Source organism: Mustela putorius, unplaced genomic scaffold (assembly GCF_011764305.1).
Source record: "Mustela putorius furo isolate JIRA1106 unplaced genomic scaffold, ASM1176430v1.1 tig00004035_pilon_pilon_pilon, whole genome shotgun sequence".
Lineage (NCBI taxonomy): Eukaryota > Metazoa > Chordata > Mammalia > Carnivora > Mustelidae > Mustela > Mustela putorius.
This window is the reverse complement of record NW_025422171.1, coordinates 1,943,656-1,961,920: the sequence shown is the minus strand read 5'-3', so window position 1 is coordinate 1,961,920 and position 18,265 is coordinate 1,943,656.

The window sequence follows — 18,265 nt, the reverse complement described above, 5'->3', positions numbered from 1 at the left end:
GGCAACGACATCTTTTGAGTAGCTGTGATTCCCCAGACATCAAGCATGTAGTCTCTGCCTTTCAGAAGTTTACTCTAAAATCACTAAATGTTAGAATAAAATATGATAGTGCCCGGGAGGATCATATACACAGGAGATCCAACTCCCCACCCCTGGGTGTGCCATGGAAGATCTCACAGGAGACAGCCTTTGTGCTGAGTCTTGAGTAACAGGGAAAGTCTGCAAGCCTTCCTGGCAGAGAAGCAGAGCGGAGAAGGGTGCTGGGTATACCCAGGAAGGTGGAGTGGTTCTCTGCAGCCAGAAAGAGAGCTCTGTGGAGGGTGGCTGGGACCAGATGCAGGTAGTGAAGACTGCTGGGCTCACACCAAGGTGTAGACTTCACCTAAAGCACTGGGGAACCTAAACGGTCTGTAGGTTGTGAGGGGCCCTGTCCTACTGGGACTTCAGAAAGTCCCTTCTGACAACAGAAGGGACCACGCTGGAGGCTGTTATGGTCCAGGCAGTGAATTTGTAAAGTATCTTGGGGGTAGAACTACAGTCCTCACTGACGACCTGAGAAAGGTGACACCAAAGCTTCCTAAGTTGGCATCTTGGGAGTTGATGCAGGTATTGATGCCTTTTAATACAATGAGGAAATTAGGAAGAGGGGGCAGGAAATCTGAATGTCTCATGTGTTAAACTTCACTGAAAAAGAAAATGTAGCAAAACATGTAGGAGGTTTTCAGCCGTGAAAGCCTCCTTCTCTTCATCTAATGGAGTTTTAAATGCTCCTTAAACTTTGATGATTCAGTGCATCATTCTGTGACCTACCGGAAGGATTGTGAACTGAGCAAGTCAAGCCCTGGCTTTTCCTGATTGCTTCTGGCTCCTCCTTTCCCTTTGACATACTCCACCCACCCTCTTGTCTTCCCAGAATTGCCACACTCCTCTCAGGGCCTGCCTAATTCCTTCTCTTATGGACCCGGAGGCCACCATAGTCTCTGGGCCCAGGTTTGGGGTCCCTGAGAAGAAGATGACTTCACTGGGGGATGTGGGGTGTTGATGTATGTCAGATGTGGGCTGTTGGTTTCACAGCATCAATAAGCCATGGGAATTCCAGGAAAAATGGCCAAGGGAGACCATTCCGCCTAATGCTGCAGACCTATATGAGGGAACAAGGCAGGAGAATCCTGGTGTCCCTTCTGGTGGCCTAAGCAGGAAAGACAGAAGTGGGGGCAGTTTGGAGGCACATTCATTTATGTGTCTGAGTTCTGTTTTCCCACTTGTGCTGCCCTGAGATACATGCAGTAGAGGTACATGCAGGCCCTGCCTATAGCTGTCACAGTGTAAATGAGGAAGTGTCAACACAGGGGATTAGTCGTGACAGTGACGAGAAAACCAGTGTGTTCATTCACATCTGAGGGCTGAAAAAATTACCATTTTAAATTTTGAGAGCAGCAGATAGCATGTTTGTGGTCTGGAAGTAAGGCAGGATGCAGTTCTGGAAACGGGGGACAAAGCCAGGAATTGGCCTGACAGGGAAGTGAAGGACAGGTATGTGACACAGCCTCTCACAGGTCGCTCAGAGACACACTGTAAGGCTTAAAAACGAACAGCTTCTGCTTTTCAGGTTGTCGTCCCTAGCTTTCAAGGGGCTTGCTTGCTTTGCTGAGTTTAGCAAGCATATAATTCGTGGACCAGTTTTCCCATGAATGTCCTCTGTCTGTTCCAGCAGCCCATCCAAGACGCCACACTCATTCAGTCCCCCTCTGGTCTGTGAGTTTCTCAGTCTGGCCTTGCTTTTCTTGATCCTGACAGAGCCCTGGCCAGGTTTTCTGCAGAATATCCCCCAGTCTGGGTTTGTCTGGTGTTTTTCTCATGTTCAGATTGGGATTAGGCTTTGGAAAGAATACCCCAGAGGTGAAGAACCCTTCTTGTCTCATCCTATCAGGGACTACGTCATAGCCACATTGCATCAATGGAGATGTTAGCCTTCACAGGATGGATTTGCCAGGTTTCTGCATGGTGAGTTACCACCATTAAGAAAGAAGAAATTGCTTGGAAGGGTTAGCCCAAGCAGCTATTGTCCTGAGTGGTTTCTGAATCATTTGCTCAGAATGGCCAAGCTGTCAGTCTCCATTCATAGTGTGGTGTTTACACAGTTCCTTTCTCGTTGGTCTCTGCTTCCAGAAGCCTTCCTTCCCAAAGGCCCAGTCTATATCTGTGCACATAAGAATCCAAATGATCTCCTTGTTCCTCATGTTTCAGTAGCAGCTTAGCACTCTTGCAAGACTTGCGGGAAGAGGGACAGCTGCCAAAGAATAGAGATTTATATATTGTTCCCATGCAAGTCAGAGAAACATGTCAGAGAGTGGGTTAGCAGTGAATCCCTGCAATTCGTGTCTGGTTCTTGCTCAGTTTTGGAGGTACAGAAACTATTTTGTTAGAGTATGTGTAGTTGATGAATTACAAGATTATTTTTCTCATGCTAATATGACTCACAAGAATGCTAGTTTCATTCATTTTTCAATTGATTCCTTGATTGAAGATTTAGTGAGCATCTACTGTGTGCCAGGTACTATTTCAAGAGCTGGGGAGGCACTAATAAATGAAACAGGCAAATGCCGCCTGCTGGTCTGGAGCTCATAGTGTAGTTCTAGTGGGAGAAAACAAACACAAACCCATCAATAGACAAACCATAGACTATATCAGAAGGAGACCAGTTATGTATCTGAAAACAAAGTAGAGGAGAGTGATAGGGAGTACAGGGAGTGCATGTCTGTGTGCACGTGGGTTAAGTGTCCATGCAGTATTAGGGAAGTAATCAAGGAAGTGTTGATGAGAAGATAGATAGAAGAGCAGAGACCTAAAAGAAGTGAGGGCTAGAACCTTGGAGCCAGCCAGAAAAGATGGACGCCCCAGGGAGAAGGAACAGAAGTGCAAAGGCCATGCAGTGGAAGCTGACCTTCTACCCACAAGGCCAGGGGAGCCACGTGGCTCAGTGTAGGAGGGAGGGAACAGCAAGAGATGAGGCATAGGGGCAAGGCAGGGCCTTGAAGGCCAATGTGAAGACTGACTTTTTCTTTGCACAAGGTGGGAAGCCAGAGAGTTTTTTTTTTTTTTTAATTGTGGTAAGAATACTTTGTATCTTAGTATTAGATCTACCTTCTTAAATTTTTAAGTGTACAGTATCACATTGTTAAGTGTAGGCACAGTGTTGTAGAGTAGATCTCTAGAACTTAATCATCTTGCATAACTGAAACTTTACACTCATTGAACAGCAACTCCTCATTTCTCCTTCCTGCAGCCCCTGGCACCTGCCGTTTTCTCTATATCTGTGTGTTTGACTATTGTAAGTGGAATTATGACATTTTTGTCTTTGTGGCTGGCTTATCTCACTGACCATAATGTCCTCAAGGTTCATCCACATTGTAGTATATAGGTAGGATTTCCTTCTTTTTAAGGTTGAATAACATTCTGACGTATGTAAATACCACATTTTCTTTCTATTCACCTGTCAATGGACATCTGGGTTATTTCCACAACTTGGCTATTATGAATAGTGTCGCAATGAACACAAGGGTGCAAATACCTCTTTGAGATTCTGATTTCAATTCTTTAGATGAATACCCAGAAGTGGATATTGCAGGATCATATGATAGTTGTATTTTTAAATTTTGGGGAGAACTTTGTTCTTTTTCATAGTGGCTGTACCATTTTACATTCCCATCAATAGGGCACAAAAGTTCTAATTTCTCCACATTTTTGCCAATACTTGCCTTTTTTTTTTTCTTGATGAAAGCCATTCATCAGGAATGAGGTGTTATCTGTATTTTTTTTTTAATTTGTGTTTTTGGTTTTGATCTGTATTTCCCTGATGATTAGTGATGTTGAACATCTTTTCAGATACCTGTTGGCCTGTCTTTGGAGACATGTCTATTCAGTTCCCCTACCCATTTTTAAATCAGATTATTTATTTTGTACTATTGAGTTGTATGACTTTCTTACATTTTTGAATATGAATTCTTTAACAGATTTTGGTTTGCAAATATTTTCTTCCATTCTGTAGGTTACCTTTTCACTCTGTTGATTATTTCCTTTGTTGTGCAGACACTCCTAGTTTAATGTAGTCTCACTTGTCTATAGTTATTTGTGCTTTGGCATCATACCCATGAAATCATTGCCAAGACCCATGCTATGAAGCTTTTTTCCCTTATGTTTTCCTGTAGGAGTATTATGGTTCCAGGTCTTTTCAGAATACTTAAGTTCTCAATCCATTTCAAATTGATTTTTGTGGGGGTATCTGGGTGGATCAGTGGGTTAAATCCCCTGCCTTTGGCTCAGGTCATGGTCCCGGTATCCTGGGATCAAGCCCCACATCAGGCTCTCTGGTCAGCAGGAAACCTGTTCCCCCTCACCCCTGCTACCTCTCTGCCTATTTGTGATCTCTGTCAAGTAAATAAATAAAATCTTTTTTAAAAATTGATTTTTGTTTCATAAGTGTCTCATTTCATTCTTTTGAGTGTGTATGTCTAGTTTTTCCAATAACATTTGTTGAAGGTGCCGTCCTTTCCCCATTGTGTGGTATTGGCACCCTTGCTGAAGATCAGTTGATCACATATATGTCATTTTATTTCTTTTTTTTCTTTATTTTGTTCGATTAGTCTTTATGTCTATCTTTATGCCAGTACCATACTGTTTAAAATACTGTAGCTTTGTGATATAGTTTGGAATCAAGAATTATGGTTTCCCCAGCTCTGTTCTTTTTTCTCAAGATTGTTTTGGCTCTCAGGGTGGGTTCTTTGTAGCTCCATAATAACTTTAGTTATTATTATTTAGTTATTATTATGGCTTATTATAAAAAAGCCAGCCACAAAGACAAAAATTTTTTCTATTTCTCCAGAAAAAAAAATTCATTGAGATTTTGATAGAGAGTACATTGAATCCGTATATTACTTTGGGCAGAATGGACATTTAACAAATAAGTCTTTCAGTCCATGAACACAGACTACCTTTTCATTTATCTGTGTCTTCTTAAATTGCTTTCATCAGTATTTTGTAGTTTCAGTGCACAAGTCTTTCACTTCCTTGATTAAGTTTATTCCTAAGTATATCATTTTTTTCTGATGCTATTATAAAGGAGATTCTTATCTTAATTTTTTTGAGATAGTTCATTGTTAGTATTTTGAAATATAGCTAATTTTGATATGTTGATTTTGTATCTTGCAACCTTACTGAACTTGCTTATTAGTTCTAACAGTTTTTTTTAATGGAATCTTTAGGGTTTTTTTTTTTTTTACATATAAGGTCATGTCATCTGGATAACTTATGGTATTCAGTAAAAGCAGTTCTTTTTTTTTTTTTAAGATTTTATTTATTTATTTGAGAGAGAGAATGAGAGAGAGAGCATGAGAAGGGGGAGGGTCAGAGAGAAAAGCAGATTCCCCATGGAGTTGGGATACTGATGCAGGACTCAATCCCAGAACTGGGATCATGACCTGAGCTGAAGGCAGCCACTCAACCAACTGAGCCACCCAGGTGCCCCAGTAAAAGCAGTTCTAAGAAGAAAGTTTTTAATAATAAATGCCACCATTTAAAAAAAAAAAAAGGGAATGATCTCAAACTACCTTTATATCTTAAGGAACTCAAAAAAAGAGCAAACTAAATCCAAAGTTAACAGAAGGAGGGAAATGATAAAAACTAGAACAAGAATACATGAAATAGAGACTAGAAAACCCCCTGGGGCAAATAATACATTATATGTTAATAAAAATAATTAATAATAAAAAATAAGTTAAAAAAAAGAAAAACAATAGAAAAAGGCCAACAAAATTAAGAGTCAGTTTTCTGAAAAGATTAACAAAATTGGTAACCTTTAGCTAGACTAAGGACAAAAAGAGAAAACTCAAAATACTGAGCCTAAAGTCAGCAGAAGGAAGGAAATTATAAAAGATTAGAACAAGAATCAATGAAATAGAGACTAGAAAAACAATAGAAAAAGACCAATGAAACTAAGAGTTGGTTTTCTGAGAAGATTAACAACATTGATAAACCTTTAGCTAGAATAAGAAAAAAAGAGAGAAAACTCAAAATCAGAAGTGAAAGAGGAAACAATCCAAGTTATGTTCATTCTGCAATGCCTGTAGAGAAGTGTTTAATTAACACTTGCAATAAAGATGTTTCTAAGAAAAGACAAAACAACAAGACCCACTAGTGTCATAGAAAAGCAATGGGTCAAAGGGACTACTGCTTATTTTTTTAAGATTTTATTTATTTATCTATTTGTCAGAGAGGGAGAGAGAGCACAAGAAGGGGAAGTGGCAGGCAGAGGGAGAAGCAGACTCCCCGCTGAGCAGGAAGCCCGATGTGGGACTCCAGCCCAGGACCCTGAGATCATGACCTAAGCCAAAGGCAAATACCTAACTGACTGAGCCACCCAGGCATTCCAAGACTACAGTTTAATGTTTAACTGTGAACAATTATATGCCAACAAATTGGATGATCTAGAATAATTGGATAAATTCTCAGAAATATACAGCCTATCAAGACTAAATTGTGATAAAATAGAAAATCTGAACAGATCTGTAACTAGTAAGAAAATCGAATCAGTAATGAAAAAAGCTCCCAATAAAGAAAAGTCCAGGACCAGATGGCTTCACTGGTTATTTTTAGCAAACATTTAAAAAATTGATACTAATTCTTTTAAACTCTTCCCAAAAATTGAAGAGGAAGGGACATTTTCAAACTGATTTTATGAGGCCAGCATTACTCTGATACTGAAAAACAAAGACAACACAGGAAAAGAAAATTACAGACCAATATCCCTGATGAATGTAGATGCAAAAGTCCTCAACAAAATACTAGCAAATCAAATTTAGCATTAAAAGGATCATATACCATGACCAGGTGGGATTTACCCCTGTGACGCACAGATGCTTCAATATATGAAAGCCAATTGTGATACCCCACATTAATAAAACAAAGGATTAAAAGTCATATGATCATTTCATTAGATTCAGAAAAAGGGTTTGACAAAATTTCATACCTTTCATGATACAAGCTCTCAATGAATTAGGAACAGAAGGACTATACCTCAGCACAGTAAAGGTCGTATGTAAAAAGCCCATAGCTAACATCATACCCGATGGTGAAAAACTGAAAACTTTCCCTCTAAGATCAGGAACAGGGGAAAGATGTCTACTCTTGCTACTTACATTCAACATAGCACTGAAAGTCCTAGTTAGAGCAATTAGGCAAGAAAAAGAAATAAAAGGTATTCAAATTGCAAAGGGGCATTTGAGCAGAGTGGCACCATCTGACTTAGGTTTTTCGAGGCTCCATCTGGCTTGTGTTGAGAAGGGACTATCTCGGGGCAAGAGTAGAAACAGGGAGGGTCATCAGGGTGTACCTACAATTGCCTTAGTCAGAGATGGTAGAGAGACTTGAAGGAGGGAGGTGGCAGTGACAGTAGTGAGAAGCAGGCAGATTCTGGAGATATGTTGGAGGTGGAGCTAACAGGATGGACTGACAGATTGGGTATGGGTTATGAGAAAAAGGAACTGGTCAAGAATAGCTCCAAGGCTTGTGTCTAGGGCAATGGGAAGGATGGAATTGTCACTCATTGGGATGGGAAAGATGGAGCAGGGGAGGAAAAAATGGCAACTAGAAAGTTGTCTGGTAGGTTGGAATCTGAGCAAGAGGATAGTGGGTGGTGCTAAGCTAAGATTGTCTTGTGTGCCTACCCATCTCAACCTCAGTCTCTACCTGGCCAGTGGTGGAAACACTTGGGTCAGGTGGGAAGAAAATGTTTTACCCTGCACAATGTTAGAGAAAGCTATATAAAGACTTGGTTCTTCTGTTCCCCTCTTTTCTCCTAAACTCCATTTTTCCAGTTTTTCTTCAGAGAAGAGAATATTGATTCTGCTGCAGTTTTCTGATTCCGGGGGTATAGCTCAGGGGTAGAGCATTTGACTGCAGTTTTCTGATTCAATAACTTTTTTGGGGAGCAACTACTGTATATTTAGGTGTTGTGTAGGGGTCTGAGGCTAGAGAAATGAATTTACATTGATCTTTACAAGTTCACAGCTTAGTGGAGAAGGTGGACCCATGAAGAGAAAAGCATAAAGTTGCAAGTGCAATGACAGAATTGTGCAGAGAGTGTTATAAAATCACACAGGAAGGGCCCATAGCTAAGTCCAGTGTCAGGGACAAGAAGGCTACAGCTAGTATTCCCTAAGGTGGTGGTGTCTGATTTGTAAATCTTGAGAAATGGGAATAAATGAGCCTAGCAAAAGTTAATTTCTATCAGAATAGTATCAGGTACAACAGAAGGCACTAAATAAATAATTGTTGAAAGAAATAATGAATGAAAGGGGGTTAGAGAGGGGAGCTGCGGTGGGAGAATAGGAACACCTGGGCCCCCAGCCATGGCTTCTCGCAACCAATCATCTTTGTGTGTGTGGAAGATGTCCTGCCCCACCAGGACTTGTAGAGTTGATTGAACTTTATCGTGTGTTCATTTTATTAGCTTCATTCTGAAGATAACCTTAACTCTAAGATTAAGGGACAGTGATTAAATCCCCAAGCCATGTGGCCATCAAACATTTTCTTGTTCTGTTGGCTTCCTCCTAACCTGGCTAACATCCAAAGAGTTTAGTACAGATTGCGTCAGACTGAAAGAAGGGTGTAGTATTTGTCAACTCAGCATCTTCTCTTTAGATTTTTCTCTACACCATTTTGCTTCTGTTGAAGTCACTTTTTAAAAAATGAAAGCTTAAAAATTCTGTAAAGATGAAACAAAATACTATCATTGCATGTAGCCAAGACATCTAGAGAAAACCAAGCCATGTAAATGCAGTGTTGCAGGGCATTGAGCATCAGGCTTGAAAGCTGGCAGGCAATGGAGTGCAGTAATTCTGCATTTTCTCTCCTTGAATCCCTGGCACTGAGCCCTGAACAGAGCTGGCATGTGGCAGGCACTCAGCAGTGTTTGTGCATGAGGCCAGGTAAATAGTGGAGTCTCAGTGAGGGGGGCTTGATATCCCTCTGCCAGTCTCAGTGGGCACAGAGGAGGAACCTGTGGCCCCTCCTCTGTGCCCAGGGAGCAGGAATGAGTGGCTCAAACTGCATACTCCACATGTAGATGACGTGGAAAGGTGTTTTCTTAAATGGTGAGGGTTGATAACACTGGAGCTTCTTACCGAGGAAAGAGATGTCATGCCAGTTTCTTGTAACTGTAGGTCAATTTAGTTCTTTCTAATATAGAAAGAGAGCCTTGATCTCTCAAGGAAGAAAAATAGGTCATTAGCTCACACAAGGATATTTACATAGAAAACACCCTGAGGGAAGTATACCAAAATGCTAAGCTTGGTTATTTGGGGATGGTTTCAAATTTCTTCTTTATGGTTTTCTTTGTACTATGACTTTTAGTATACATACATGTTATTTTTACCATAAAAAGCTCAATGCTGAGGTGGCTGGGTGGCTCAGTCATTAAGCGTCTGCCTTTGGCTCAGGTCATAATCCCAGGGTCCTGGGATTGAGACCCGCATCAGGCTCCCTGCTTGGCAGGAAGTCTGCTTCTCCCACTTCCCCACCCCCTGCTTGTGTTCCTTCTCTTGCTGTGTATGTCTCTGTCAAATAAATACAACCATATAAATAAATAAAATAAAAAGCTCAATGCTGTTAACATGAGTTGTCTGCTATGGGGACATCCATATGGCCATCAAAACCAGAGCATAGAAGAGAGACCTCTGGTGTTCTCCCATCTGGTGTCAAATGTGGACGGGTCCACATGTGGACAGTTTCACATATGGACGGTGTTTGTCCCACAGAGCCAGAGTTGGCTGTCCACCATGGAGAGCCCAAGCCCAGCAATAAATCGGGATGACTTCTCTTCATAGAGCTGTGTGGTCCCCCAAGACTTGGCTGCACACCTGCCAGCTCACTGTTGTCATCATCTACTCTTCAATAGCCTCTGAGGTTCTACTGTCCTATATCCTGGGGATACCTCATTTTTTAAAAGATTTTTTTTTAATTTTTATTTATTTGACACAGAGAGAATGCACAAGCAGGGGGAACAGCAGAAGGAAAGGAAGAAACAGGTTCTTCGCTGAGCAGGGAGCCTGATGTGGGGCTCAATCCCAGGACCCTGAAATCATGACCTGAGCCACCCAGGCGCCCCCTGGGGATACCTTTTGAAACAAGACTAGGTCCCTACTTCCATGGAGCTTATGTTGTAAATGAAGGAGGCAATGAGTAACTAAGTGGATAAACAAATGAAATGCCAGATAGTGGAAAATGTTGATCAGAGAATGAAATCAAGTGATAGGAATAGTGTTTGCCCAATGTCTGCTTTGTGCTGGATGTTTGGGAAGGCCTATCCAAGACCTGGACAACAAGAAGGACCTAGCACTGTTTCAATCTGAGAAGGAGCTGCAGGGGAGAAATCACAGTTGGAGCCCAGACCTGGAAGTGAATGTCTAAGCAGGTAAGTAGATGCAGGGGACCGAGGGCAGGCTGCTTGGTGGGGAGCACACATGGTGGGGTAGGGTCTAGATTAGGTCAGAGTTTGATTTAAATGAAGTGGGAAGCCCTGGACCTGGTATAGTCTAGTTGATCTGCATTTTGAAAAGCCCTGTGGAGTCAGATCTTTGTATACAAAGTCAGTCACATCTTTGTATACAAAGATGTATACATCTTTGCTGTAACCAACTTTTCCTGTACATGTTCATACCATGCCTGTGGGAGTCTATTATAGTTACTCCCCACAACCTTGTAGCCTAAAAGCAGCCATAGGTAAAAGGAAATGAATAAATGTGGTTATAATCCAATAAAACTTGCTTGTGTTGAGTGAAATAAGTCAATCAGAGAAAGATAATTATCATATGATCTCCCTGATATGAGGAATTTGAGAGGCAGAGTGGGGAGTTTGGGGGGTAGGGAAGGGAAAAATAAAACAAGAAGGGATCAGGAGGGAGAAAAACCATAAGAGACACTTAATCTCACAAAACAAACTGAGGATTGCTGGGGGGTTGGGGGGTAGGGAGAGGGTGGTTGGGTTATGGACATTGGGGAGGATATGTGAAAATGGTGAGTGCTGTGAAGTATTGTAAGCCTGAGGATTCACAGACCTGTACCCCTGGGACAAATAATACATTATATGTTAATAAAAATAATTAATAAAAAAACTTACTTATAGACATTTGACATTTGAAGTTCATGTGACTTTCATACATCAGGAGACCTTGTTCTTTTGATTTTTTTTTTCCTACCATTTAAATACAAAGCCCATGGTTAGCTCACAGGATGTGCAAAGTCTTTGGCAGATGGGATTAGACCCTGGGAGAGACTGGGGAAGGCAGGGCTGGCACAAGGAAGAAGTTGTAGGCCTTGTAGTAACACAGTCCGGGCAGTGCTAGCAAGAGAGCATGGGAGGAAGGGGGAAAGACTTGGGTGTTTCTTTGGAGGTAGTCAACAGGGCTTGGTGGTTGGGATGTGGAATAGAAAGCCTCATAGCATCTTTGCCAGCCAAGTTGCAGGTCAGACATGTTTGGTGCCAATGTTTCAGTCTTTGGAAGAACTGGAGGTTGAAATTGCTATCTTGATCTTTATGACAAAAAAGAGGTTGGGACCCATGGTAGATAGAATCCCAGGGCTTACCACAGGAACACTGAGAGCGGGCAGGGCTGGGGCTGGTTGTGGGTGGAGAGTCTGCCTCAGTTCTCAGTGTCCCGGGTCACAGCTGGTCACATACCCTGTGAAGGCTGATGAAAGAACATGGCCCAGCAGTTACATTTCTCAGACCTAAGGGACAGAACATCATTCATTCCACAAGGGTGCAAGAGACTCACCCCTTCTGAACATGGGGAGTGGCAGGGTGCAGGAAAACACAGTAGCAAGCCCACAATGACATGAGTTGAAAATAACTATTACCCAGTTTCCCAGTGGCTCAATTGACTCTTTGAGAAGCCACAGAGCACGGGGATCAGGAGCTCAGGCTCCATGGCCAGACAGCCTGAGTTTAGGTTGTGGTGTGGCTGCATGGAGCAGGGTAGACTCAGGCAAGGTACCATGCTCACACGTCTGTGTCTCACTTGCCCCACGTGATGGGTTCTGTAGATGTAGCACCTGATCATGCTGTTCGAGACACTAGATAACATCTTTGCTGTAGAGTCTGGGCACATGATCAGCACTGGGTCACTAGCAGCTGTAGTTAGTGCATGAAAATAGCTAGACAGCTACAGACAGAGAAGCAGTGGGGGAAGGTGCCTGTGGAGACATGAAGGTTCTCTCCAACAGTTCTCCATGGCTTGAGAGTGGTGGGTACTTACTCCCCATGACAGATGCCCTACAGAGCTCATCATGCACAACTTCCCTACTCTCTGGTCTATTTTCCCCATAGCAGGAGCAAGGAGCACATGCGATGCCTTGTGTCCCCCATGGCTCAGTGCATGGTGCTAGAAAGTGAACATAACTCAGGTCAAGGGGTGCTGTATTAGTCAGTGTTCTCCAGAGAAACAGAACCAATAAGATATGTAGATATATACAGATATAGTTAGAGGACTTGGTTCATGTGACTGTGGAGACTGAGAAGTCCCTCCATCTGCTGTCTGTGGGTTGCCCCAGGAGAACTGGTGTGCAATCCTGTCTGAGTCTCAAGGCCTGAGAGTCAGGAGAGCCAATGTCTACAGGCAGGAGAATCGGATGTCCCAGCTCAGAAAGAAAACAAATTTGCTCTTCCTCCACCTTTTTGTTCTATTCAGGCCCTCAATGGATTGGATGAGGCCCAACTGCATTGATAGAATCTTCTTTACTCAATCTGTGATTCAAATGCTAGTCTCTTCCTGAAACACCCTCATAGACAGACACATCCAGAAATAATGATTTACCAGATGAGCATCAAGTTGATGCATAAAATTAACCATCACAGACAACTTCCTGGTCTCTGCATTGTGCCACCTGCAGAGAGCCTAACTCAGGGATGAAGGGAATCAAAAATCAAAAAAGAAAAAGAAATTATGATTGCTACTTTCACCTGTTGTATCAGTCTACTTTGGCTATCATAATACAATAATAGAATGCCACAGAATGAGTGGTTTGGAAAACAGCCATTTATTTCTCACAGTTCTGGGGGCTGGAAGTCCAAGATCAGGCTGCCAGCATGGTCAGGTTCTGGTGAGGGCTCTCTTCCTGGCTTGCATATGGCTTACTTCTCACTATATCCTCACGTGGCCTTCCCTCCTTATGCCTGGAGAGAGTGAAATCTCTTCTTCTTCATGAGGCCACTGATCCTATTGTTAGGACCCTACCCTTTGGACCTCATTTAACCTTAGTTCACTCCTTACCGGCCCTACTTCTAAGTATAGTTATACCCTGGTGGTTAAGAGTTCAACATATGAATTTGGGAGTGTGGAAGGCAATTCATTCCCTAGTATCTATCAAAGAGTATTAAAGAGAATCCATGGCGATACTTCTCAAACCACTTCTGTTCTTCCTGGTCACAGCTGCCTGGCCCCACTCATTCACCATCCCTCCTGGATCTCTTCCTAAATCTTCTCCTAGTTCCACCTTATTTACTTCTGGGTTATATCTTCCCAGGCAGGCAGGCAAGACTCTCACTCACTGAGATCAGGATCCCATACTCCCAGATAGGCAGAGCAGGGAAAGGGCAGAAGGGGAGGGGACGCATTCATATGTTGATGATCCTTCCTCAATGAATATGGGCATTATTCAGGGGGATCCTATGCACACTCTATCTTCTCATTTAATCCTCACACAGACCTTGAAGAAGGACACTGAGAGGCTCACAGAGCCAAGAAGTGCTGGGGCCAGAATCTGAATTCAGGTAATCTATATCTAGAGGTCATACTCCTTCATGCAATATCGAGACAAGATTATAGGCCGGGAGGTCTCTGGGCCCCAAGCTTCTCTCTGATGGTATTGTGGTGGTTCAGTTGGGGCATGACTGGAAGCCCATACTGGCCATCCTTTGGACTGGAGTTGGAAGAAGCTTGGAATTCTTGGAAAATTTTAGGTTGAAAATACATGAGGGGAGAGGCCTTAATGAAGCACATGGGAGAGTCCCAGAAGAGTGGAGTTCTGCGCAGGGATGTTCTGTCACAATCTGAGTGCATGTGATGTCCACATCCAGGTGGCTCGCTGTGCCCTGGCTGTCATGGAACACACAGCCATCAGAAATCAGCCACTGTGTGGGTGTTGTGGGAAAGAAGATGTGTGCTGCAACAGCCCGGGTCACACAGAGCTTTGTTTACGGTCCCCTGTGTGTTTGTGTTGTGGCATGCTGTCAAGGATGGCTTCCCTCAGGAAATGCTGTTCGACCTGAGACAAGAAGACTAACTCGAAGCTTCCCAGGTTAATGGACCAAAGCTAGGGAGAGAGTATTCCTATTTGCTCATCTGTAAAATTAAACTAATAATAGAACTTGCCTCAACTAACTGTTGTGTGAGGCCTAAGTCATGTGGTAATGCTTCGAGTGCCTGACTCTAATAGACATGCCTGGTTCTGCCCACATACCCTGGGATCTCACATCTATGTGCAGGAAGCCACATACTGTGAGTACCTGTTTTTGTAGGAAATGTTGGGGTTTGGAGCTGATGGCCAAGAAAGAATTCTTGAGTTGTCTTTGGTGCAAAAGGGTAGTTTTATGAAAGCACCAAACTGGACCTGTGGACAAAGAGAGGCACTGGGGTCATGAGGAGTGGCCCATTATATATTTTCAAGTTGGAAGGGGGTTAGGGATAGCATAAATCTCTAAGGAATTTTGGAAACAAGGTTTTTAGCACCTTGAGGGGGTTAGTTCTTGTTGGGAAAAGTCATTTATTACTGTCTTATAAAACCCCAGTCATGGGACCCTTCATATGAATATCAGTGGGACTGATATTAGGTTGATTAAAGGATGATTGCTAACATGTATCTTGGGGAGTAGAGATCAAGGAAGTTTTGAAAGGAATTTTTTTTTTTTAATTTTTTATTTTTTATAAACATATATTTTTATCCCCAGGGGTACAGGTCTGTGAATCACCAGGTTTACACACTTCACAGCACTCACCAAATCACATACCCTCCCCAATGTCCATAATCCCACCCCCTTCTCCCAAACCCCCTCCCCCCGGCAACCCTCAGTTTGTTGTGAGATTAAGAGTCACTTATGGTTTGTCTCCCTCCCAATCCCATCTTGTTTAATTTATTCTTCTACCCACTTAAGCCTCCATGTTGCATCACCACTTCCTCATATCAGGGAGATCATATGATAGTTGTCTTTCTCTGCTTGACTTATTTCGCTAAGCATGATACGCTCTAGTTCCATCCATGTTGTTGCAAATGGCAAGATTTCATTTCTTTTGATGGCTGCATAGTATTCCATTGTGTATATATACCACATCTTCTTGATCCATTCATCTGTTGATGGACATCTAGGTTCTTTCCATAGTTTGGCTATTGTGGACATTGCTGCTATAAACATTCGGGTGCATGTGTCCCTTTGGATCACTACATTTGTATCTTTAGGGTAAATACCCAATAGTGCAATTGCTGGGTCATAGGGCAGTTCTATTTTCAACATTTTGAGGAACCTCCATGCTGTTTTCCAGAGTGGCTGCACCAGCTTGCATTCCCACCAACAGTGTAGGAGGGTTCCCCTTTCTCCGCATCCTCGCCAGCATCTGTCATTTCCTGACTTGTTGATTTGAGCCATTCTGACTGGTGTGAGGTGATATCTCATTGTGGTTTTGATTTGTATTTCCCTGATGCCGAGTGATATGGAGCACTTTTTCATGTGTCTGTTGGCCATCTGGATGTCTTCTTTGCAGAAATGTCTGTTCATGTCTTCTGCCCATTTCTTGATTGGATTATTTGTTCTTTGGGTGTTGAGTTTGCTAAGTTCTTTATAGATTCTGGACACTAGTCCTTTATCTGATATGTCGTTTGCAAATATCTTCTCCCATTCTGTCAGTTGTCTTTTGATTTTGTTAACTGTTTCCTTTGCTGTGCAAAAGCTTTTGATCTTGATGAAATCCCAATAGTTCATTTTTGCCCTTGCTTCCCTTGCCTTTTGCGTTGTTCCTAGGAAGATGTTGCTGCGGCAGAGGTCGAAGAGGTTGCTGCCCGTGTTCTCCTCAAGGATTTTGATGGATTCCTTTCGTACATTGAGGTCCTTCATCCATTTTGAGTCTATTTTTGTGTGTGGTGTAAGGAAATGGTCCAATTTCATTTTTCTGCATGTGGCTGTCCAATTTTCCCAGCACCATTTATTGAAAAGGCTGTCTTTTTTTTTCATTGGACATTCTTTCCTGCTTTGTCGAAGATTAGTTGACCATAGATTTGAGGGTCTATTTCTGGGCTCTCTATTCTGTTCCATTGATCTATGTGTCTGTTTTTGTGCCAGTACCATGCTGTCTTGATGATGACAGCTTTGTAATAGAGCCTGAAGTCCGGAATTGTGATGCCACCAACGTTGGCTTTCTTTTTCAATATCCCTTTGGCTATTCGAGGTCTTTTCTGGTTCCATATAAATTTTAGAATTATTTGTTCCATTTCTTTGAAAAAGATGGATGGTACTTTGATAGGAATTGCATTAAATGTGTAGATTGCTTTAGGTAGCATAGACATTTTCACAATATTTATTCTTCCAATCCAGGAGCATGGAACATTTTTCCATTTCTTTGTGTCTTCCTCAATTTCTTTTCATGAGTACTTTATAGTTTTCTGAGTATAGATTCTGTGTCTCTTTGGTTAGGTTTATTCCTAGGTATCTTATGGTTTTGGATGCAATTGTAAATGGGATTGACTCCTTAATATCTCTTTCTTCTGTCTTGCTGTTGGTGTAGAGAAATGCAACTGATTTCTGTGCATTGATTTTATATCCTGACACTTTACTGAATTCCTGTATAAGTTCTAGCAGTTTTGGAGTGCAGTCTTTTGGGTTTTCCACATATAGTATCATATCATCTGCGAAGAGTGATAATTTGACTTCTTCTTTGCCGATTTGGATGCCTTTAATTTCCTTTTGTTGTCTGATTGCTGAGGCTAGGACCTCTAGTACGATGTTGAATAGCAGTGGTGATAATGGACATCCCTGCCGTGTTCCTGACCTTAGCGGAAAAGCTTTCAGTTTTTCTCCATTGAGAATGATATTTGCGGTGGGTTTTTCATAGATGGCTTTGATGATATTGAGGTATGTGCCCTCTATCCCTACACTTTGAAGAGTTTTGATCAGGAAGGGATGTTGTACTTTGTCAAATGCTTTTTCAGCATCTATTGAGAGTATCATATGGTTCTTGTTCTTACTTTTATTGATGTGTTGTATCACATTGACTGATTTGCGGATGTTGAACCAACCTTGCAGCCCTGGAATAAATCCCACTTGGTCGTGGTGAATAATCTTTTTAATGTACTGTTGAATCCTATTGGCTAGTATTTTGTTGAGTATTTTCGCATCTGTGTTCATCAAGGATATCGGTCTATAGCTCTCTTTTTTGGTGGGATCCTTGTCTGGTTTTGGGATCAAGGTGATGCTGGCCTCATAAAATGAGTTTGGAAGTTTTCCTTCCATTTCTATTTTTTGGAACAGTTTCAGGAGAATAGGAATTGGTTCTTCTTTAAATGTTTGGTAGAATTCCCCCGGGAAGCCGTCTGGCCCTGGGCTTTTGTTTGTTTGGAGATTTTTAATGACTGTTTCAATCTCCTTACTGGTTATGGGTCTGTTCAGGCTTTCTATTTCTTCCTGGTTCAGTTGTGGTAGTTTATATGTTTCTAGGAATGCATCCATTTCTTCCAGATTGTCAAATTTATTGCCGTAGAGTTGCTCATAGTATGTTCTTATAATAGTTTGTATTTCTTTGGTGTTAGTTGTGATCTCTCCTCTTTCATTCATGATTTTATTTATTTGGGTCCTTTCTCTTTTCTTTTTGATAAGTCGGGCCAGGGGTTTATCAATTTTATTAATTCTTTCAAAGAACCAGCTCCTAGTTTCGTTGATTTGTTCTATTGTTTTTTTGGTTTCTATTTCATTGATTTCTGCTCTGATCTTTATGATTTCTCTTCTCCTGCTGGGCTTAGGGTTTCTTTCTTGTTCTTTCTCCAGCTCCTTTAGGTGTAGGGTTAGGTTGTGTACCTGAGACCTTTCTTGTTTCTTGAGAAAGGCTTGTACCGCTATATATTTTCCTCTCAGGACTGCCTTTGTTGTGTCCCACAGATTTTGAACCGTTGTGTTTTCATTATCATTTGTTTCCATGATTTTTTTTCAATTCTTCTTTAATTTCCCGTT